Here is a 25,747-nt window from a genome sequence, read left to right on the forward strand (position 1 = left end):
AGGCATAAAAAAAAATACACCAACTTAACGGTATTTTTACAAAAAAAAAAAAAATCCACATGTCAAGGTTTATCATGCCATTTTCAAAGAAATTCTGCTTCCAATGTGCCTTACCTAAACTTGCCAGTACCCCAACGTGCCAGTACCCCAACGTGCAAGTACCCCAACGTGCAAGTACCCCAACGTGGCCCGGGCTGCGAGGGCCCTTTATAGCTGCTCGCAGCTCTAGTTATTAGGGCCCGAGCAGCGACCGCTGCGAGGTCCCTATTGTTTTTGTAAAAATTATTATTATTATTATTATTATTATTATTATTATTATTATTATTATTATTATTATTATTAGGGCCCGAGCAGCGACCGCTGCGAGGTCCCTATTGTTTTTGTAAAAATTATTATTAGGGCCCGAGCAGCTACCGCTGCGAGGTCCCTATTGTTTTTCGATCGGATTATTATTATTATTATTAGGGCCCGAGCAGCGACCGCTGCGAGGTCCCTATTGTTTTTCAAGGAATTCTTATTATTATTCTTTTTATTTGTTATTATTCTTTTCCGCAAACAATCACATTTTTGAGACACTAAACGTGAACGAAAACTCACCAAACTTTACACACACGTCAGGCCTGGCGAAAAATTTGATATTTTAAAGTCGCCATAGGTGATAACAGAAAAATGGCTCCATAGCGCCACCTACATAGGTTAAACAGATCCCTGGCCCGCTACGATTGTCCGACGGCTATGAAAATTGTGTGGCACCTGTAGCACATCCAGATGAACAAAAACCTCTTTGATGTGTGTACCCTAAAATAGACAGGAAGTGAGATATGAGTATTTAAATGTCCAATTTTGGCCAATTTTTGCACATTTACAGGGGTCATACTTTTGCCTGCTTCTCCTACACGGTTAATCCAATTGACTTCAAACTTGGGATGTACCATCTCAAGACCTGGGACAACACCATGGTAAAAAATCTTAAGTTTTCGACATACTATATGACGGCGGTGGGGCATCAAATTTAGAGTTTCAAAACTCTTACTAAACGTAGTATTGCCGGTTGTATGTTTAACCTAGAGCTACGAAAATTGGTACACATATGTAACAGACTATGACCTACAAAAAAGTCTGTTGGTGCCATATGCTAAACCCAACAGGAAGACCGCCAGAGGCGGGGCATCAAATTTTGAGATTCAAAATTCTTACTTAATGAAGCATTCCCGGCTGTACGTTTCACCTAGAGTTACCAAAATTTAAAGACATATGTAACAGCCCTCAAGGTACAAAAAACTCTTTTTGAACCATATGCTAAACCTAACAGGAAGTCCACCATTTTGATTTATTTTGGAACGTGTTGCCATTTTTTTGGCCATTTCATTGGGGTCTTATTTTAACGAACTCCTCCTACAGTGTTTATCCGATCATCTTCAAACTTGGTGTGATTCATCTTAAGATGTTGAAGATGAAAAGTTATTGAAAGCTTTGTATTTCGTCGCACGCTGTTGTCATGGCATGCACTGTTTTTAAAGGAAAAAAATATATCCTTCAAGAAGCATTCCCATTTGTACGAAGCAGCTAGAGCTATGAAAATTTGTAGACATATGTAACAGCCCAAGATGTACAAAAAAGTCTCTTGGTGCCCTGTGCTAAACCCAACAGGAAGTCCCCCAAGGGCCGGGCATCACATTTTGAGCTAAAAAACTCCTCTTTAACAAAGCATACCCGGCTGTACGTTTCACATAGAGTTACCAACATTTGTAGAGGTGTATAACAGCCCTCGAGGTACAAAAAACTCTTTTTGAACCATATGCTAAACCTAACATGACGTCCGCTATTTTGATTTACTTTGGAATGTGTTGCCATTTTTTTTGGCCATTTCATAGGGGTCATATTTTAACAAACTCCTCCTACAGAGTTTATCCGATCATCTTCAAACTTGGTGTGATTCATCTTAAGATGTTGAAAATGAAAAGTTATTGAAAGTTTTTTATTTCGTCACACGCTGTTGTCGTGGCATGCACTTTTTGCAAAGGAAAAAAAATCCTTCTTAATGAAGCATTCCCAGTTGTACGAAGCAGCTAGAGCGACGAAAAATTGTAGACATATGTAACAGCCCAGGATGTACAAAAAAGTCTCTTGGTGCCATGTGCTAAACCCAACAGGAAGTCCCCCAGGGGCCGGGCATCACATTTTGAGCTAAAAAACTCCTCTTTAACGAAGCATTCCCGGTTGTACGTTTCACCTAGCGCTATGATAATTTGCAGGCATACATAAGAGCCCGTGATGTACAAAAAAAGTCTCTTGGAACCATGTGCTAAACAAAACAGGAAGTCTGCCATTTTGATTTATGATGGGATTTGTTGCCATTTTTTGTGGCCTTTTTCAGGGGTCATATTTTAACGAACCCCTCCTACAAAATTTATCCGACTGTCTTCAAACTTGGTGTGTTTCATCTTAAGATGTTTAAGATGCAAAGTAATCGAAAGTTTTTTATTTTGTAACACGCTGTTGCCATAGCAATGCATTGTTTGTCAAGTGCTGCTTTTTTTTTTTTTATACACATGAAAACTCATGAAACTTTGCAAACACATCAGACTTGTCATGAACATGAATTTTCAGAGATTTATTGTGCAATTTGCAATAAATAGCGCCCTCTAGACATTTTTATGAAGCATTTCCGATTGTATGATTATGCTAGACCTACAAAAAAGTATTATGTAGCCATTTGCCAAACCAAAGAGGAAGTCCGCTATTTTGATTTTATTTTGGGAAATATACATCATTTTTGGCCTTTTTCATTAAACTTTGCACAGAAAAGGCATGGAAAAAACTAACATTTTAAATGGTCCTTGTTCCATGTAACAGTTGTCAAGTGCTGCTTTTTTTTTTTTTTTTATACACATGAAAACTCATGAAACTTTGCAAACACATCAGACTTGTCATGAACATGAATTTTCAGAGATTTATTGTGCAATTTGCAATAAATAGCGCCCTCTAGGCATTTTTATGAAGCATTTCCGATTGTATGATTATGCTAGACCTACAAAAAAGTATTATGTAGCCATTTGCCAAACCAAAGAGGAAGTCCGCTATTTTGATTTTATTTTGGGAACTATACATCATTTTTGGCCTTTTTCATTAAACTTTGCACAGACAAGGCATGGAAAAAACTAACATTTTAAATGGTCCTTGTTCCATGTAACAGTACCCCAACGTGCCAGTACCCTGACGTGCAAGTAACCCAACGTTGTGCTCAATAGCGCCCTCTATGCATTTTTATGGAGCATTTCCAATTGTATGATTCAAGCGATACACAACTAAAGATGACTTGACCTAGATTTGTGAAAACTGGGAGGCATACCTATTAGCTTAAGACCTACAAAAAGTATTCTGTAGCCGTATGCTAAACCTAAAAGGAAGTCCGCCATTTTGAATTTATTTTGGGAATTGCGCACCATATTTTGCGTTTTGATTAAACTTTGCACACACAAGGCTTGTCAAAAACATTTTAGATGGTCCTTGTCCTATTTTACAGTACCCCAACGTGCCAGTACCCCGACGTGCAAGTACCCCAACGTGGCCCGGGTTGCGAGGGCCCTTTATAGCTGCTCGCAGCTCTAGTTATTATTATTCTTCCTCTTCTTCTTCTTTATTCTCCGCAAACGATCGCGATTTTGGGTACCTAAACATTCACGAAAACTCACCGAACTTTGCGCACTCTTCGGGCCCGGCGAAAAATTTGATATTATGAAGGCGTCATAACAACGCGACTCTATAGTGCCCCCTAGCGTAGAAAAATAATAACCAAGCCCGGCACGTTTGAGCTAGAGCAACGACAATTGGCAGGCACGTGTAGCACCCCGAGACGCACAAAAAAGTCTATTGGGACCATGTAGCTAAAATGTACAGGAAATGAGCTATGAATTTTTTAATGTCCAATTTTGGCCTATTTTGGCACATTCACTGTGGTCATGCTTTTTCCCCCTTTGCAAACATTTTTCATCCAGTTGACTTCAAAATTGGCATTTATCATCTCAAGACCTGAGACAACAACTGGGCAAAAAACCTTGACTTTTTGAAATACTATATGACGGGGGCGGGGCATCAAATATTGCCTTGAAAATTTCATTTGTCCAGAAAGAGCAAATGCTTAATAACTCCCATGTTCAAGCTCCGAAAAATCTCAAACTTCTCAGACAACGTAATAGTCACGGCCTGAAAACATCTATATGATAAAATTCAGTTATACATATAGCGCCACCTAGTGGTAACAATAAATGTCATACTTTACGTTTTTAGCTACTGTGCTGAGCTCGTTGAAGGGATCCAGTTGAAAATTGGTCAGAAAAGCCTTAAGATGTTGATCATGCCCCACACCGAATATTGTAACTTTTCGCCAAAGGGCGTGGCCGCTACGGTGACGCAAAATCTGAAGATTTTTCGTGACAATAAAAGCTGCATTAACTTGACCGAGATGATCCTATCTTCTCAAAATTTCACACATTTGATGAGAGTCCAGCCCTAAAGACATCTACGAACTTATATTTCATCTTACTGATAGCGCCACCTAGTGGCATTTTTCTTTTCTTACGAAATTTCTTCTACGTTTTTGTCCAAACACGTTAACTGGACCTACCTCAGATTTGCTCAGATGAGGGTTTCGGCCTTCATGATGTCACAACACGAAGTTTGTGAGTTTTCGTGAATTGCTGTGGGCATGGCTAAGAACTGTTCGCCAAGAAAACAACGCCGGTTTTGAGGGTCTAAACATGCACAGAAACTCATGAAACTTGGCACACACATCTGGCCTGGTAAAATGAGCAATATTTTATTGTTGATTGTGCTATTTTTACAAAAATGACTCAATAGCGCCCCCTAGAATTTTTAACGAAGCAGCCCCGGTTGTACGTTTAAGCAAGAACGACGAATATTTTTAGGTGTATGAGGGAGCCCAAGACCTACAAAAAAGTCTCTGGGACCCATATGCTAAAATGAACAGGAAGTGAGCTACAAATTTTTGAATGTCCCATTTTTGACAATTTTTGCACATTCACAGGGGGCAGACTTTTGCCCACTTCTCCTACACGTTTCATCTGACTGAGTTAAGACTTGACCTGGACCATGTCAAGACCTGAGCCAACGACAGGGGGAAAAATCTTGACCTTTCGAAATACTATATGATGAAGGCGGGGCATCAAAATTTGTGTTTCGCACTGAAAAAGGATATGCATAATAACTCCCCGGTACATGCTCCAAAAAATCCCAAACTTGACATGTATGTTTATCGTCAAGGCCTGAAGCTATCTCTATGACAACATTCAGTTATATATGCAGCGCCACCTAGCCCTTGAGGCATAAAAAAAAAATACCCCACATACGGTATTTTGTACAAAAAATGTAAACTCATTCTAAGTGTGATAACTAAGTCATTTATGAATATTCTTTTAGTTTCCACCACTCAAAATGTTCACTGGCATCAGACTTATCCAAACATATATATATTTTTATTTATTTTTGATAGCCTCTGTGGACATTAAAAGCAATATCGTGAATGAAGGATATGCTTAATAACTCCACGGTACATGCTCCAAAAAAAATCCCACACTTGACATGCATGCTTATAATCAAGGCCTGAAGGTATCTCTATGACAACATTCAGTTATAAATACAGCGCCACCTAGCCCTTGAGGCTTATATAAAAAAATAAATAAATACCCTACATACGGTATTTTGTACAAAAAATGTACACTCATTCTAAGTGTGATAACTAAGTCATTTATGAATATTCTTTTAGTTTCCACCACTCAAATTGTTCACTGGCTTCACACCGATCCAAACGTATGTACGTTTCCATTTTGTTTTATTCATTTTTGATTGCCCCTTTGGACAATAAAAGTAACATTGTGCAATGAGTACAACGAGCGATGATGTGTATATACACTTTTACAAAAAAATACCAATCAGGGCAACTCATTGCCTAAAAATAAAAAAGGACGCTGATTTTTGCAGGTCTTAACAATCACCAAAACCCGTTGAGCTTGATACACACACTGGCAAAAAAATATTCTACATGTAAACGTTTATTATGCCATTTTCAAAGAAATTTTGCTTCCAATATGCCAGTACCCCAATGTGCCAGTACCCCAACGTGCAAGTACCCCAACGTGCAAGGACCCCAACGTGGCCCGGGCTGCGAGGGCCCTTTATAGCTGCTCGCAGCTCTAGTTATTAGGGCCCGAGCAGCGGCGGCGGCGGTGCCGCTGCGAGGCCCTATTGTTTTTGTAGGAATTCTTATTAGGGCCCGAGCAGCGACCGCTGCGAGGTCCCTATTGTTCCTGAAGGAATTCTTATTATTCTTCTTCTTCTTCTTCTTTGTTATTATTCTTTTCCGCAAACAACCACATTTTTGAGGCACTAAACATGAACGAAAACTCACCAAACTTTACACGCAGATCGGGTCTGGCGAAAAATTAGATATTTTAAAGTCGCCATACATGATAACAGAAAAATGGCTCTGTAGCACCACCTACATAGGTTTAACGGATCCCTGTCCCGCTACGATTGTCCTATGGCTACGAAAATTGTGTGGTACCTGTAGCACATCCAGATGAACAAAAACCTCTTTGATATGTGTACCCTAAAATAGACAGGAAGTGAGGTATGAGTATTTGAATGTCCAATTTTGGCCCATTTTTGCACATTTACAGGGGTCATACTTTTGCCCGCTTCTCCTACACGGTTAACCCGATTGACTTCAAACTTGGGCTGTACCATCTCAACACCTGGGACAACATCATGGTAAAAAATCTAAAGTTTTTGACATACTATATGACGGTGGCGGGGCATCAAATTTACAGTTTCAAAATTCTTACTTAACCAAGCATTGCCGGTGGTACGTTTAATCTAGAGCTACGAAAATTGGTACACATATGTAACAGACTATGATCTACAAAAAAGCCTGTTGGTGCCATATGCTAAACCTAACAGGAAGTCCGCCAGAGGCGAGGCATCAAATTTTGTGTTTCAAAATTCTAACTTAATGAAGCATTCCCGGCTGTACATTTCACCTAGAGTTACCAATATTTGAAGACATATGTAACAGCCCTCAAGGTACAAAAAACTCTTTTTGAACCATATGCTAAACCGAACAGGAAGTCCGCCATTTTGATTTACTTTGGAACGTGTTGCCATTTTTTGGGCCATTTCATAGGGGTCTTATTTTAACGAACTCCTCCTACAGAGTTTATCCGATCATCTCCAAACTTGGTGTGATTCATCTTAAGATGTTGAAGATGAAAAGTTATTGAAAGCTTTTTATTTTGTCGCACGCTGTTGCCGTGGCATGCACAGTTTGCAAAGGAAAAAATTACTTCTTAATGAAGCATTCCCAGTTGTACGAAGCAGCTAGAGCTACGAAAATTTGGAGACAAATGTAACAGCCCACGATGTACAAAAAAGTCTCTTGGTGCCATGTGCTAAACCCAACAGGAAGTCCCGTAGGGGCCGGGCATCACATTTTGAGCTAAAAAACTCCTCTTTAACGAAGCATTCCCGGTTGTACGTTTCACCTAGCGCTATGATAATTTAGAGGCATACATAAGAGCCCACGATGTACAAAAAAGTCTCTTGGAACCATGTGCTAAACCAAACAGGAAGTCCGCCATTTTGACTTATGATGGGATTTGTAGCCTTTTTTTGTGGCCTTTTTTAGGGGTCATATTTTAACTCCTCCTACAAAATTCATCCGACCGTGTTCAAACTTGGTGTGTTTCATCTTAAGATGTTTAAGATGCAAATTTATCGAAAGTTTTTTATTTTGTCGCACGCTGCTGCTATAGCGATGCATTGGTTGCCAAGTAAAGTGCTGCTTTGTTTTTTTTTATCTATACATGTGTGAAAACTCGTGAAACTTTGCACACACATCAGACTTGTCATTAACATGAATTTTTAGAGATTTCTTGTGCAATTTGCAATAAATCGCACCCTCTATACATTTTTTATGGAGCATTTCCGATTGGATGATTCAAGCGCAAAATAACTAAAGATGACTTGACTTGACCTAGATTTGTGAAAACTCAGAGGCATACCTATTATATTATTATTATTTTTTGTACCTTACAAGATTATCTCTTGTGCCACATTAAACCCCTTTGCAGGCCTGAGCCAAACCACGGTCCATACATTTGATACCACTGCTTTATTTCAATGGTCAAGTACTTCATAACCACACCTACTTATGCTTGTCCTTGCATATATAGTAGACAACAAAGAGCTCTTTCAACAAAAGACATTTCCATCTACAAAGTCATACAAGGTAAGCACTCTATAAATTCTGCAATCACTACACTTCTATTCCTAAATTATCACTTCAAATACCAACAATGGTTAATACAGCTACAAATTTCTTGTATGTTTATGAAGTATGATACTGTATTTATTTCTACTCCTTTGCTTTTCTACAGAACATGCACAAATCAACAAGCAAATTCTCTTTTGATAAAGACCCTCTAATCATCTCCATACGCAAAGATTGCCAACTTTTTTCATTAAGTATACAATACATAAACTAAACAGGACAACTTTCTCAATCATATACAGTATGCCATACATATATGTATTAAGTTCTCATTTATTAACAGGTTTGTTAAAGGCACCTTTAGTGTGTTTTTCTGTTTGTAATGTTTCTCCACGAGCACGTCTAGCCATTGATATCATGTAGAACACATATGCTAACCTTTTAGAGACAATTGAAGCTTACTTGCACAGTAGCCACTATCTTAACCACTTAATTCACATGTCTACTTGACAACTTATTACATGTAGTGAAATGGTACTTTGTGCGTCTTATGCTTTTTTCTGAACACTGCTTTTCAACTCTTTCCTTAAAACCAATACATGCGGCACTGTTATACTGTATAAATATATATGTCCGTGTGTATATATAACCATTTATGTACCTGTCGTATCCTTACTTTTATTCATCATTTCATCACACAATCCTAAAACATTGCTTTTTGACCCAGAGGATTCAACTATACCATTTTTGCGTGTCTTATTACTTACTAGCTATATTATTTATTAACGGGCAAAAACTATGAATATAAGATCACCGTCAAATATTACGTCTGTAATATCCATATACAGTGCATTACATAATATGCATTTGTATTAAGACACTACCATGCTAAAAATATGCACACGACTGTTCTGTAAACTACACCTAAGACAACCAAACTTCACAGATCTAACATGATTCTTCATTCTTTTTTGTTCTACAGATGTATCAAATGCTGCCACACAGACAGAAGAAGCCACTGAGGACATGCACGAAGACGATGATCACAATATAACAGGACAGGTTAACCCCCCTGAAGTTTTAGCCCGCAGGTCAAAGCGTCCTAGGACTAATTCATCCATGGAGGTTACATTATCCTAAGACAGACTATGTGCTAACCCAAACTCTTTGACCCCAAGGGATTCATCTGTCCCAGAAAACTTTTACACTAAAGAGTTTATCTGTCCTAGGGCGCTGTTAACCCCAGGTTAAAGTGTTATTTAATCTGTCCTGTTACAACAGCTATACATAAACAGCTGCATTCCTCTCCTGTTCCATCTCTCGCACTTCTTTCATCTCTTTTTCTCCTCTACTTATACCTATGCTTGCTCATGTGCTTTTTTCCCCTTTAGATGATGTCATTGGTTAGCCTGCTTCAAAGCTACATTTTTTCTTGAATAACTGTCACACATTTACTGTTTGCTGGACCCTACAAAACTGTCACAATACTTCACTATGTCATGAATACATATGTGTTGCACAGCGACACCACATTAAGAGTCATCAAAAAGCTTTTTATTTGATCACACACCATCTCTGTGCCATGCAATGTTTTCAAATAAACAGATGCTGGTTTTGAATATCAAACGAGCGACTTTTCATGAAACTTTGCACACACATCAGAAAGTCCACACTTTTGAATTTATTTTGGGAATTGTGCATCATTTTTGGCCTTTTACTGCACCTTTTTACACACAAGGCACGGCAAATGCATTTCTATTTTCCATGGTCCTTGTCTATTTAACAGTACCCCAACGTGCAAGTCCCCCGACTTGCATATACCCCAACGTGGCCCGGGTTGCGAGGGCCCTTTATAGCTGCTCGCAGCTCTAGTTATTATTATTATTATTATTATTAGGGCCCGAGCAGCGGCGGCGGCGGTGCCGCTGCGAGGCCCTATTGTTTTTGTAGGAATTCTTCTTCTTATTATTATTATTATTAGGGCCCGAGCAGCGACCGCTGCGAGGTCCCTATTGTTCCTGAAGGAATTCTTATTATTATTCTTCTTCTTTTTCTTTGTTATTATTCTTTTCCGCAAACAACCACATTTTTGAGGCACTAAACATGAACGAAAACTCACCAAACTTTACACGCAGATCGGGCCTGGCGAAAAATTTGATATTTTAAAGTCGCCATACATGATAACAGAAAAATGGCTCTGTAGCGCCACCTACATAGGTTTAACGGATCCCTGTCCCGCTACGATTGTCCTATGGCTACGAAAATTGTGTGGCACCTGTAGCACATCCAGATGAACAAAAACCTCTTTGATATGTGTACCCTAAAATAGACAGGAAGTGAGGTATGAGTATTTGAATGTCCAATTTTGGCCCATTTTTGCACATTTACAGGGGTCATACTTTTGCCCGCTTCTCCTACACGGTTAACCCGATTGACTTCAAACTTGGGATGTACCATCTCAAGACCTCGGACAACACCATGGTAAAAAATCTAAAGTTTTTGACATACTATATGACGGTGGCGGGGCATCAAATTTACAGTTTCAAAATTCTTACTTAACGAAGCATTGCCGGTGGTACGTTTAACCTAGAGCTATGAAAATTGGTACACATATGTAACAGACTATAATCTACAAAAAAGCCTGTTGGTGCCATATGCTAAACCTAACAGGAAGTCCGCCAGAGGCGAGGCATCAAATTTTGTGTTTCAAAATTCTTATTTAATGAAGCATTCCCGGCTGTACATTTCACCTAGAGTTACCAACATTTGAAGACATATGTAACAGCCCTCAAGGTACAAAAAACTCTTCTTGAACCATATGCTAAACCTAACAGGGCGTCCGCCATTTTGATTTACTTTGGAATGTGTTGCCATTTTTTGGGCCATTTCATAGGGGTCTTATTTTAACGAACTCCTCCTACAGAGTTTATCCGATCATCTTCAAACTTGGTGTGACTCATCTTAAGATGTTGAGGATGAAAAGTTATTGAAAGCTCTTTATTTCGTCGCACGCTGTTGTCGTGGCATGCACTTTTTGCAAAGGAAAAAAATCCTTCTTAATGAAGCATTCCCAGTTGTACAAAGCAGCTAGAGCTACAAAAATTTGTAGACATATGTAACAGCCCACAATGTACAAAAAAGTCTCTTGGTGCCATGTGCTAAACCCTACAGGAAGTCCCCCAGGGGCCGGCATCACATTTTGAGCTAGAAAACTCCTCTTTAACGAAGCATTCCCGGTTGTACGTTTCACCTAGCGCTATGATAATTTGCACGCATACATAAGAGCCCACGATGTACAATAAAGTCTCTTGGAACCATGTGCTAAACCAAACAGGAAGTCCGCCATTTTGATTTACGATGGGATTTGTTGCCATTTTTTGTGGCCTTTTTCAGGGGTCATATTTTAACGAACTCCTCGTACAAAGTTCATCCAACCGTCTTCAAACTTGGTGTGTTTCATCTTAAGATGTTTAAGATGCAAAGTTATCGAAAGTTTTTTATTTTGTCGCACGCTGCTGCTATAGCGATGCATTGTTTGCCAAGTAAAGTGCTGCTTTGTTTTTTTATCTATACATGTGTGAAAACTCATGAAACTTTGCAAACACATCAGACTTGTCATGAACATGAATTTTTAGAGATTTATTGTGCAATTTGCAATAAATAGCGCCCTCTAGACATTTTTATGAAGTATTTCCGATTGTATGATTCTGCTAGATTTGTGAAAATTAGGACAGACCCCTATCAGCCTAAAACCTACAAAAAAGTATTATGTAGCCATTTGCCAAACCAAAGAGGAAGTCCGCTATTTTGATTTTATTTTGGTAATTAGACATCATTTTTGGCCTCTTTCATTAAACTTTGCACAGACAAGGCATGGAAAAAACTAACATTTTAAATGGTCCTTCTTCCATGTAACAGTACCCCAACGTGCCAGTACCCTGACGTGCGAGTAACCCAACGTTGTGCTCAATAGCGCCCTCTATGCATTTTTATGGAGCATTTCCAATTGTATGATTCAAGCGATACACAACTAAAGATGACTTGACCTAGATTTGTGAAAACTGGGAGGCATACCTATTAGCTTAAGACCTACAAAAAGTATTCTGTAGCCGTATGCTAAACCTAAAAGGAAGTCCGCCATTTTGAATTTATTTTGGGAATTGCACACCATCTTTGGCCTTTTGCACTCACAAAGCTTGTCAAAAACATTTTAGATGGTCCTTGTCCGATTTGACAGTACCCCAACGTGCCAGTACCCCGACGTGCAAGTACCCCAACGTGGCCCAGGTTGCGAGGGCCCTTTATAGCTGCTCGCAGCTCTAGTTAGGGCCCGAGCAGCGGCGGCGGCGGTGCCGCTGCGAGGCCCTATTGTTTTTGTAGGAATTCTTCTTATTATTCTTCTTTTTCTTCTCCGCAAACAATCGCATTTTTGAGACACTAAACGTGAACGAAAACTCACCAAACTTTACACGCACATCAGGCCTGGCGAAAAATTTGATATTTTAAAGTCGCCATACATGATAACAGAAAAATGGCTCCTTAGCGCCCCCTACATAGGTTAAACGGATCCCTGTCCCGCTACGATTGTCCGACGGCTATGAAAATTGTGTGGCACCTGTAGCACATCCCAATGAACAAAAACCTCTTTGAAGTGTGTACCCTAAAATAGACAGAAAGTGAGGTATGAGTATTTAAATGTCCAATTTTTGCCAATTTTTGCACATTTACAGGGGTCATACTTTTGCCCGCTTCTCCTACACGGTTAACCCGATTGACTTCAAACTTGGGATGTACCATCTCAACACATGGGACAACATCATTGTGAAAAATGAAAAGTTTTTGATATACTATATGACGGCGGCGGCGCATCAAATTTAGAGTTTAAAAATTCTTACTTCACGAAGCATTGCCGGTTGTACGTTTAATCTAGAGCTACGAAAATTGGTACACATATGTAACAGGCTATGACCTACAAAAAACTCTTTTTGAACCATATGCTAAACCTAACAGGAAGTCCACCATTTTGATTTATTTTGGAACGTGTTGCCATTTTTTTGGCCATTTCATTGGGGTCTTATTTTAACGAACTCCTCCTACAGTGTTTATCCGATCATCTTCAAACTTGGTGTGATTCATCTTAAGATGTTGAAGATGAAAAGTTATTGAAAGCTTTGTATTTCGTCGCACACTGTTGTCATGGCATGCACCGTTTTTAAAGGAAAAAAAATATCCTTAAAGAAGCATTCCCATTTGTACGAAGCAGCTAGAGCTACGAAAATTTGTAGACATATGTAACAGCCCAAGATGTACAAAAAAGTCTCTTGGTGCCCTGTGCTAAACCCAACAGGAAGTCCCCCAGGGGCCGGGCATCACATTTTGAGCTAAAAAACTCCTCTTTAACAAAGCATACCCTGCTGTACGTTTCACATAGAGTTACCAAAATTTGTAGAGGTATATAACAGCCCTCGAGGTACAAAAAACTCTTTTTGAACCATATGCTAAACCTAACAGGACGTCCGCCATTTTGATTTACTTTGGAATGTGTTGCCATTTTTTTTGGCTATTTCATAGGGGTCATATTTTAACAAACTCCTCCTACAGAGTTTATCCAATCATCTTCAAACTTGGTGTGATTCATCTTAAGATGTTGAAAATGAAAAGTTATTGAAAGTTTTTTATTTCGTCACACGCTGTTGTCGTGGCATGCACTTTTTGCAAAGGAAAAAAAATCTTATTAATGAAGCATTCCCAGTTGTACGAAGCAGCTAGAGTGACGAAAAATTGTAGACATATGTAACAGTCCAGGATGTACAAAAAAGTCTCTTGGTGCCATGTGCTTAACCTAACAGGAAGTCCCCCAGGGGCCGGGCATCACATTTTGAGCTAAAAAACTCCTCTTTAACGAAGCATTCCCGGTTGTACGTTTCACCTAGCGCTATGATAATTTGCAGGCATACATAAGAGCCCATGATGTACAAAAAAGTCTCTTGGAACCATGTGCTAAACCAAACAGGAAGTCTGCCATTTTGATTTATGATGGGATTTGTTGCCATTTTTTGTGGCCTTTTTCAGGGGTCATATTTTAACGAACCCCTCCTACAAAATTTATCCGACTGTCTTCAAACTTGGTGTGTTTCATCTTAAGATGTTTAAGATGCAAAGTAATCGAAAGTTTTTTATTTTGTAACACGCTGTTGCCATAGCAATGCATTGTTTGTCAAGTGCTGCTTTTTTTTTTTTTTATACACATGAAAACTCATGAAACTTTGCAAACACATCAGACTTGTCATGAACATGAATTTTCAGAGATTTATTGTGCAATTTGCAATAAATAGCACCCCTAGACATTTTTATGAAGCATTTCCGATTGTATGATTATGCTAGACCTACAAAAAAGTATTATGTAGCCATTTGCCAAACCAAAGAGGAAGTCCGCTATTTTGATTTTATTTTGGGAATTATACATCATTTTTGGCCTTTTTCATTAAACTTTGCACAGACAAGGCATGGAAAAAACTAACATTTTAAATGGTCCTTGTTCCATGTAACAGTACCCCAACGTGCCAGTACCCTGACGTGCAAGTAACCCAACGTTGTGCTCAATAGCGCCTTCTATGCATTTTTATGGAGCATTTCCAATTGTATGATTCAAGCGATACACAACTAAAGATGACTTGACCTAGATTTATGAAAACTGGGAGGCATACCTATTAGCTTAAGACCTACAAAAGGTATTCTGTAGCCGTATGCTAAACCTAAAAGGAAGTCCACCATTTTGAATTTATTTTGGGAATTGCACACCATATTTTGCGTTTTGATTAAACTTTGCACACACAAGGCTTGTCAAAAACATTTTAGATGGTCCTTGTCCTATTTGACAGTACCCCAACGTGCCAGTACCCCGACGTGCAAGTACCCCAACGTGGCCCGGGTTGCGAGGGCCCTTTATAGCTGCTCGCAGCTCTAGTTATTCTTCTTCTTCTTCTTCTTCTTTATTCTCCGCAAACGATCGCGATTTTGGGTACCTAAACATTCACGAAAACTCACCGAACTTTGCACACTCCTCAGGCCCGGCGAAAAATTTGATATTATTAAGTCGTCATAACAATGCGACTCGATAGCGCCCCCTAGCGTAGAAAAATAAAAACCAAGCCCGGCACGTTTGAGCTAGAGCAACAAAAATTGGCAGGCACGTGTAGCACCCCGAGACGCACAAAAAAGTCTATTGGGACCATGTAGCTAAAATGTACAGGAAGTGAGCTATGAATTTTTTAATGTCCAATTTTGGCCTATTTTGGCACATTCACTGTGGTCATGCTTTTTCCCCCTTTGCAAACATTTTTCATCCAATTGACTTCAAACTTGGCATTTATCATCTCAAGACCTGAGAGAACAACTGGGCAAAACATCTTGCCTTTTTGAAATACTATATGACGGGGGCGGGGCATCAAATATTGCCTTTAAAATTTCATTTTTCCAGAAAGAGCAAATGCTTAATAACTCCCATGTTCAAGCTCCAAAAAATCTCAAACTTCTCAGGCAACGTAATAGTCACGGCCTGAAAACATCTATATGATAAAATTCAGTTATACATATAGCGCCACCTAGTGGTTACAATAAATGTCATACTTTACGTTTTTAGCTACTGTGCTGAGCTCGTTGAAGGGATCCAGTTGAAAATTGGTCAGAAAAGCCTTAAGATGTTGATGATGCCCCACACCGAATATTGTAACTTTTCACCAAAGGGCGTGGCCGCTACGGTGACGCAAAGTCTGAAGATTTTTCGTGACAATAAAAGCTGCATGAACTTGACCGAGATGATCCTATCTTCTCAAAATTTCACACATTTGATGAGAGTCCAGCCCTAAAGACATCTACGAACTTATATTTCATCTAACTGATAGCGCCACCTAGTGGCAATTTTTTTTCTTACGAATTTTCTTGTACATTTTTCTCCAAACACGTTAACTGGACCAACCTCATATTTGCTCAGATGGGGGTTTCGGCCTTCATGATGTCACAACACGAAGTTTGTGAGTTTTCGCGAATCGCTGTGGGCGTGGCTAAGCACTGTTCGCCAAGAAAACAACGCTAGTTTTGATGGTCTAAACATGCGCAGAAACTCATGAAACTTGGCACACACATCTGGCCTGGCAAAATGAGCAATATTTTATCATGTATTGTCCTATTTTTACAAAAATGACTCAATAGCGCCCCCTAGAAATTTTTAACGAAGCAGCCCCGATTGTACGTTTAAGCAAGATCTACGAAAATTTTTAGGTGTATGAGGGAGTCCAAGACCTACAAAAAAGTCTCTTGGACCCATGTGCTAAAATGAACAGGAAGTGAGCTATGAATTTTTGAATGTCCCATTTTTGACGATTTTTGCACATTTTCAGGGGGCATACTTTTGCCCACTTCTCCTACACATTTCATCCGACTGACTTTAGACTTGACCTGGACCATGTCAAGACCTGAGCCAACTACAGGCAGAAAAATCTTGACTTTTGGAAATACTATATGATGAGGGCGGGGCATCAAATTTTGTGTTTCGCACTGAAAAAGGATATGCTTAATAACTCCCCGGTACATGCTCCAAAAAATCCCAAACTTGACATGTATGTTTATAGTCAAAGCCTGAAGGTATCTCTATGACAAAATTCAGTTATATATGCAGCGCCACCTAGCCCTTCAGGCGTGAAAAAAAAATACCCCACATATGGTATTTTGTACAAAAAATGTCAACTCATTCTAAGTGTGATAACTCCCATGTTCAAGCTCCAAAAAATCTCAAACTTCTCAGGCAACGTAATAGTCACAGCCTGAAAGCATCTATATGATAAAATTCAGTTATACATATAGCGCCACCTAGTGGTAACAATAAATGTCATACTTTACGTTTTTAGCTACTGTGCCGAGCTCGTTGAAGGGATCCAGTTGAAAATTGGTCAGAAAAGCCTTAAGATGTTGATCATGCCCCACACCGAATATTGTAACTTTTCGCCAAAGGGCGTGGCCGCTACGGTGACGCAAAGTCCGAAAATTTTTCGTGACAATAAAAGCTGCATGAACTTGACCGAGATGATCCTATCTTCTCAAAATTTCACACATTTGATGAGAGTCCAGCCCTTAAGACATCTACGAACTTATATTTCATCTTACTGATAGCGCCACCTAGTGGCAATTTTTTTTCTAACGAATTTTCTTGTACATTTTTCTCCAAACACGTTAACTGGACCAACCTCATATTTGCTCAGATGAGGGTTTCGGCCTTCATGATGTCACAACACGAAGTTTGTGAGTTTTCGCGAATCGCTGTGGGCGTGGCTAAGCACTGTTCGCCAAGAAAACAACGCCAGTTTTGAGGGTCTAAACATGCGCAGAAACTCATGAAACTTGGCACACACATCTGGCCTGGTAAAATGAACAATATTTTATTGTTGATTGTACTATTTTTACAAAAATGACTCAATAGCGCCCCCTAGAAATTTTTAACGAAGCAGCCCCGATTCTACGTTTAAGCAAGATCTACGAAAATTTTTACGTGTATGACGGAGCCAAAGACCTACAAAAAAGTCTATTGGACCCATATGCTAAAATGAACAGGAAGTGAGGTACGAATTTTTGAATGTCCCATTTTTGACGATTTTTGCACATTTTCAGGGGGCATACTTTTGCCCACTTCTCCTACATGTTTTATCCGACTGACTTATGACTTGACCTGGACCATGCCAAGACCTGAGCCAACAACAGACGGAAAAATCTTGACTTTTGGAAATACTATATGATGAGCGCGGGGCATCAAAATTTGTGTTTCGCACTGAAAAAGGATATGCTTAATAACTCCCCGATACATGCTCCAAAAAATCCCAAACTTGACATGTATGTTTATCGTCAAGGCCTGAAGGTATCTCTATGACAACATTCAGTTATATATGCAGCGCCACCTCGCCCTTGAGGCAAAACAAAAAAATACCCCACATACGGTATTTTGTACAAAAAATGTAAACTCATTCTAAGTGTGATAACTAAGTCATTTATGAATATTCTTTTACTTTCCACCACTCAAAATGTTCACTGGCATTAGACTTATCCAAACATGTACTTTTTTATTTATTTTTGATAGCCTCTAATGGACATTAAAAGCAATATCGTGAATGAAGGATATGCTTAATAACTCCACGGTACATGCTCCAAAAAAATCCCACACTTGACATGTATGTTTAGAGTCAAGGCTTGAAGGTATCCCTATGACAACATTCCATTATATATACAGCGCCACCTAGCCCTAGAGGCATAAAAAAAAATACACCAACTTAACGGTATTTTTACAAAAAAAAAAAAAATCCACATGTCAAGGTTTATCATGCCATTTTCAAAGAAATTCTGCTTCCAATGTGCCTTACCTAAACTTGCCAGTACCCCAACGTGCCAGTACCCCAACGTGCAAGTACCCCAACGTGCAAGTACCCCAACGTGGCCCGGGCTGCGAGGGCCCTTTATAGCTGCTCGCAGCTCTAGTTCTTATTATTATTCTTCTCCGCAAACGATCACATTTTTGAGACACTAAACGTGACCGAAAACTCACCAAACTTTACACGCACATCAGGCCTGGCGAAAAATTTGATATTTTAAAGTCGCCATACATGATAACAGAAAAATGGCTCCTTAGCGCCCCCTACATAGGTTTAACGGATCCCTGTCCCGCTACGATTGTCCGACGGCTATGAAAATTGTGTGGCACCTGTAGCACATCCCAATGAACAAAAACCTCTTTGAAGTGTGTACCCTAAAATAGACAGAAAGTGAGGTATGAGTATTTAAATGTCCAATTTTTGCCAATTTTTGCACATTTACAGGGGTCATACTTTTGCCCGCTTCTCCTACACGGTTAACCCGATTGACTTCAAACTTGGGCTGTACCATCTCAACACCTGGGACAACATCATGGTAAAAAATCTAAAGTTTTTGACATACTATATGACGGTGGCGGGGCATCAAATTTACAGTTTCAAAATTCTTACTTAACAAAGCATTGCCGTGGTACGTTTAATTGAGAGCCACGAAAATTGGTACACATATGTAACAGACTATGATCTACAAAAAATTCTTTTTGAACCATATGCTAAACCTAACAGGAAGTCCGCCAGAGGCGAGGCATCAAATTTTGTGTTTCAAAATTCTTATTTAATGAAGCATTCCCGGCTGTACATTTCACCTAGAGTTACCAACATTTGAAGACATATGTAACAGCCCTCAAGGTACAAAAAACTCTTTTTGAACCATATGCTAAACCGAACAGGAAGTCCGCCATTTTGATTTACTTTGGAACGTGTTGCCATTTTTTGGGCCATTTCATAGGGGTCTTATTTTAACGAACTCCTCCTACAGAGTTTATCCGATCATCTCCAAACTTGGTGTGATTCATCTTAAAATGTTGAAGATGAAAAGTTATTGAAAGCTTTTTATTTCGTCGCACGCTGTTGCCGTGGCATGCACAGTTTGCAAAGGAAAAAATTCCCTCTTAATGAAGCATTCACAGTTGTACGAAGCAGCTAGAGCTACGAAAATTTGGAGACAAATTTAACAGCCCACAATGTACAAAAAAGTCTCTTGGTGCCATGTGCTAAACCCAACAGGAAGTCCCGTAGGGGCCGGTCATCACATTTTGAGGTAAAAAACTCCTCTTTAACGAAGCATTCCCGGTTGTACGTTTCACCTAGCGCTATGATAATTTAGAGGCATACATAAGAGCCCACGATGTACAAAATAGTCTCTTGGAACCATCTTCCAAAACAAACAGGAAGTCCGCCATTTTGATTTACGTTGGGATTTGTAGCCATTTTTTGTGGCCTTTTTTAGGGGTCATATTTTAACGAACTCCTCCTACAAAATTTATCCGACTGTCTTCAAACTTGGTGTGCTTCATCTTAAGATGTTTAAGATACAAAGTTATCGAAAGTTATTTATTTTGTCCCACGCCGTTTCATGGCGATGCATTGTTTGCCAAGTAAAATGGTGCTTTTTTTTTTGGTCTAAACATGTGCAAAAACTCATGAAACTTTACACACACATCAGGCTTGTCATAAGCATGAATATTTTAGAGATTTCTTATTAAATTTGCAATAAATGGTTCAATAGCATCCTCTAGACATTTTTATGAAGTCTTTCCGATTATATGATTCAGCTAGATGTGTGAATATTGGCAGGCATGCCTAATATATTCAAAAAGTATTCTATATAGCCATGTGCCAATCCATTTTGATTTTATTTTGTTAATTGTGCATCATTTTTGGCCTTTCCATGAAACTTTACAAACACAAAGCATGGCAAAAATGTTTAAAATTTAGATGGTTTCCTATTTGACAGTACACCAACATGCCAGTACCCCGACGTGCAAATACCCCAACGTGGCCCGGGTTGCGAGGGCCCTTTATAGCTGCTCGCAGCTCTAGTTATTAGGGCCCGAGCAGCGGCGGCGGCGGTGCCGCTGCGAGGCCCTATTGTTTTTGTAGGAATTCTTCTTATTATTATTATTCTTATTATTATTCTTCTCCGCAAACAATCGCATTTTTGAGACACTAAACGTGACCGAAAACTCACCAAACTTTACACGCACATCAGGCCTGGCGAAAAATTTGATATTTTAAAGTCGCCATACATGATAACAGAAAAATGGCTCCTTAGCGCCCCCTACATAGGTTAAACGGATCCCTGTCCCGCTACGATTGTCCGACGGCTATGAAAATTGTGTGGCACCTGTAGCACATCCCAATGAACAAAAACCTCTTTGAAGTGTGTACCCTAAAATAGACAGAAAGTGAGGTATGAGTATTTAAATGTCCAATTTTTGCCAATTTTTGCACATTTACAGGGGTCATACTTTTGCCCGCTTCTCCTACACGGTTAACCCGATTGACTTCAAACTTGGGATGTACCATCTCAACACCTGGGACAACATCATTGTGAAAAATGAAAAGTTTTTGATATACTATATGACGGCGGCGGCGCATCAAATTTAGAGTTTAAAAATTCTTACTTCACGAGGCATTGCCGGTTGTACGTTTAATCTAGAGCTACGAAAATTGGTACACATATGTAACAGGCTATGACCTACAAAAAACTCTTTTTGAACCATATGCTAAACCTAACAGGAAGTCCACCATTTTGATTTATTTTGGAACGTGTTGCCATTTTTTTGGCCATTTCATTGGAGTCTTATTTTAACGAACTCCTCCTACAGTGTTTATCCGATCATCTTCAAACTTGGTGTGATTCATCTTAAGATGTTGAAGATGAAAAGTTATTGAAAGCTTTGTATTTCGTCGCACGCTGTTGTCATGGCATGCACTGTTTGCAAAGGAAAAAAAATATCCTTAAAGAAGCATTGCCAGTTGTACGAAGCAGCTAGAGCTACGAAAATTTGTAGACATATGTAACAGCCCAAGATGTACAAAAAAGTCTCCTGGTGCCCTGTGCTAAACCCAACAGGAAGTCCCCCAGGGGCCGGGCATCACATTTTGAGCTAAAAAAAACTCCTCTTTAACAAAGCATACCCGGCTGTACGTTTCACCTAGAGTTACCAAAATTTGTAGAGGTATATAACAGCCCTCGATTTACAAAAAACTCTTTTTGAACCATATGCTAAACCTAACAGGACGTCCGCCATTTTGATTTACTTTGGAATGTGTTGCCATTTTTTTTGGCCATTTCATAGGGGTCATATTTTAACAAACTCCTCCTACAGAGTTTATCCGATCATCTTCAAACTTGGTGTGATTCATCTTAAGATGTTGAAAATGAAAAGTTATTGAAAGTTTTTTATTTCGTCACATGCTGTTATCGTGGCATGCACTTTTTGCAAAGGAAAAAAATCCTTCTTAATGAAGCATTCCCAGTTGTACGAAGCAGCTAGAGTGACGAAAAATTGTAGACATATGTAACAGCCCAGGATCTACAAAAATGTCTCTTGGTGCCATGTGCTAAACGCAACAGGAAGTCCCCCAGGGGCCGGGCATCACATTTTGAGCTAAAAAACTCCTCTTTAACTAAGCATTCCCGGTTGTACGTTTCACCTAGCGCTATGATAATTTGCAGGCATACATAAGAGCCCACGATGTACAAAAAAGTCTCTTGGAACCATGGGCTAAACCAAACAGGAAGTCCGCCATTTTGATTTATGATGGGATTTGTTGCCATTTTTTGTGGCCTTTTTCAGGGGTCATATTTTAACGAACCCCTCCTACAAAATTTATCCGACTGTCTTCAAACTTGGTATGTTTCATCTTAAGATGTTTAAGATGCAAAGTAATCGAAAGTTTTTTATTTTGTCACACGCTGTTGCCATAGCAATGCATGGGAATTGCACACCATATTTTGCGTTTTGATTAAACACCTAAAGCTATGATAATTTGCAGGCAAACATAAGAGCTCAGGATGTACAAAAAAAGTCTCTTGGAGCAATATGCTAAACCAATCAGGAAGTCCACCATTTTGATTTACGTTGGGATTTGTAGCCATTTTTTGTGGCCTTTTTTAGGGGTCATATTTTAACGAACTCCTCCTACAAAATTTATCCGACTGTCTTTAAACTTGGTGTGCTTCATCTTAAGATGTTTAAGATGCAAAGTTATCGAAAGTTATTTATTTTGTCGCACGCCGTTGTCATGGCGATGCATTGTTTGCCAAGTAAAATGTTACTTTTTTTTTTGGGTCTAAACATGTGCAAAAACTCATGAAACTTTACACACACATCAGGCTTGTCATCAGCATGAATATTTTAGAGATTTCTTATTCAATTTGCAATAAATGGTTCAATAGCGCCCTCTAGACATTTTTATGAAGCTTTTGCAAATGTTTTGTGTTTTATGATTCAGCTAGATTTGTAAAAATTGGGATACCTATCAGCCTAAGACTTACAAAAAGGTTTCTAAAGCCATATGCTGAATCAAAAAGGAAGTCTGCCATTTTGATTTACTTTGGTATTTGTAGCCATTTTTTGGGGCCTTTTATAGGGGTCATATTTTCAACAGAACTTATCAGATCGTCTTCATTCTTTGGCGTGTTTCATCTTAAGATATTTAAGATGAAAAGTTATTGAATTTTTTTATTTTGTCACACGCCTTTGCTGTAGCCATGCATTGTTTGTGAAGAAAAATGCTTTTTTGAGAGTCTAAATATGGGTGAAAACTCACAAAACTTTGCACACGCACCAGACCTGTCTAGAACATGAATATTTTATTTAGAGATTTGTTGTGCTATTTGTAATAAATGGCTCAATAGCGCCCTCTAGACATTTTTATGAAGTCTTTCCGATTATATGATTCAGCTAGATGTGTGAATATTGGCAGGCATGCCGAATATATTCAAAAAGTATTCTATATAGCCATGTGCCAATCCATTTTGATTTTATTTTGTTAATTGTGCATCGTTTTTGGCCTTTCCATGAAACTTTAAAAACACAAAGCATGGCAAAAACGTTTACAATTTAGATGGTTTCCTATTTGACAGTACCCCAACATGCCAGTACCCCGACGTGCAAATACCCCAACGTGGCCCGGGTTGCGAGGGCCCTTTATAGCTGCTCGCAGCTCTAGTTATTCTTCTTCTTCTTCTTCTTCTTCTTTTTCTTTGTTATTATTCTTTTCCGCAAACAACCACGTTTTTGAGGCACTAAACATGAACGAAAACTCACCAAACTTTACACGCAGATCGGGTCTGGCGAAAAATTTGATATTTTAAAGTCGCCATACATGATAACAGAAAAATGGCTCTGTAGCGCCACCTACATAGGTTTAACGGATCCCTGTCCCGCTACGATTGTCCTATGGCTACGAAAATTGTGTGGCACCTGTAGCACATCCAGATGAACAAAAACCTCTTTGATATGTGTACCCTAAAATAGACAGGAAGTGAGGTATGAGTATTTGAATGTCCAATTTTGGCCCATTTTTGCACATTTACAGGGGTCATACTTTTGCCCGCTTCTCCTACACGGTTAACCCGATTGACTTCAAACTTGGGCTGTACCATCTCAACACCTGGGACAACATCATGGTAAAAAATCTAAAGTTTTTGACATACTATATGACGGTGGCGGGGCATCAAATTTACAGTTTCAAAATTCTTACTTAACGAAGCATTGCCGGTGGTACGTTTAATCTAGAGCTACGAAAATTGGTACACATATGTAACAGACTATGATCTACAAAAAAGCCTGTTGGTGCCATATGCTAAACCTAACAGGAAGTCCGCCAGAGGCGAGGCATCAAATTTTGTGTTTCAAAATTCTAACTTAATGAAGCATTCCCGGCTGTACATTTCACCTAGAGTTACCAATATTTGAAGACATATGTAACAGTCCTCAAGGTACAAAAAACTCTTTTTGAACCATATGCTAAACCGAACAGGAAGTCCGCCATTTTGATTTACTTTGGAACGTGTTGCCATTTTTTGGGCCATTTCATAGGGGTCTTATTTTAACGAACTCCTCCTACAGAGTTTATCCGATCATCTCCAAACTTGGTGTGATTCATCTTAAGATGTTGAAGATGAAAAGTTATTGAAAGCTTTTTATTTTGTCGCACGCTGTTGCCGTGGCATGCACAGTTTGCAAAGGAAAAAATTCCTTCTTAATGAAGCATTCCCAGTTGTACGAAGCAGCTAGAGCTACGAAAATTTGGAGACAAATGTAACAGCCCACGATGTACAAAAAAGTCTCTTGGTGCCATGTGCTAAACCCAACAGGAAGTCCCGTAGGGGCCGGGCATCACATTTTGAGCTAAAAAACTCCTCTTTAACGAAGCATTCCCGGTTGTACGTTTCACCTAGCGCTATGATAATTTAGAGGCATACATAAGAGCCCACGATGTACAAAAAAGTCTCTTGGAACCATGTGCTAAACCAAACAGGAAGTCCGCCATTTTGATTTATGATGGGATTTGTAGCCTTTTTTTGTGGCCTTTTTTAGGGGTCATATTTTAACTCCTCCTACAAAATTCATCCGACCGTGTTCAAACTTGGTGTGTTTCATCTTAAGATGTTTAAGATGCAAATTTATCGAAAGTTTTTTATTTTGTCGCACGCTGCTGCTATAGCGATGCATTGGTTGCCAAGTAAAGTGCTGCTTTGTTTTTTTTTATCTATACATGTGTGAAAACTCGTGAAACTTTGCACACACATCAGACTTGTCATTAACATGAATTTTTAGAGATTTCTTGTGCAATTTGCAATAAATCGCACCCTCTATACATTTTTTATGGAGCATTTCCGATTGGATGATTCAAGCGCGAAATAACTAAAGATGACTTGACTTGACCTAGATTTGTGAAAACTCAGAGGCATACCTATTATATTATTATTATTTTTTGTACCTTACAAGATTATCTCTTGTGCCACATTAAACCCCTTTGCAGGCCTGAGCCAAACCACGGTCCATACATTTGATACCACTGCTTTATT

The 25,747-nt window shown here is 39.2% G+C and overlaps 1 protein-coding gene across 7 annotated transcripts in view; it reads right to left on the reverse strand.

Annotated features, from left to right (window-relative positions):
* ak7b (adenylate kinase 7b) overlaps positions 1-25,747 on the reverse strand; it is a 784,344-nt gene that overhangs the window by 496,179 nt on the left and 262,418 nt on the right. The window lies entirely within an intron of this gene.

The sequence above is a fragment of the Festucalex cinctus genome, chromosome 12, assembly GCF_051991245.1.
Source record: "Festucalex cinctus isolate MCC-2025b chromosome 12, RoL_Fcin_1.0, whole genome shotgun sequence".
NCBI lineage: Eukaryota > Metazoa > Chordata > Actinopteri > Syngnathiformes > Syngnathidae > Festucalex > Festucalex cinctus.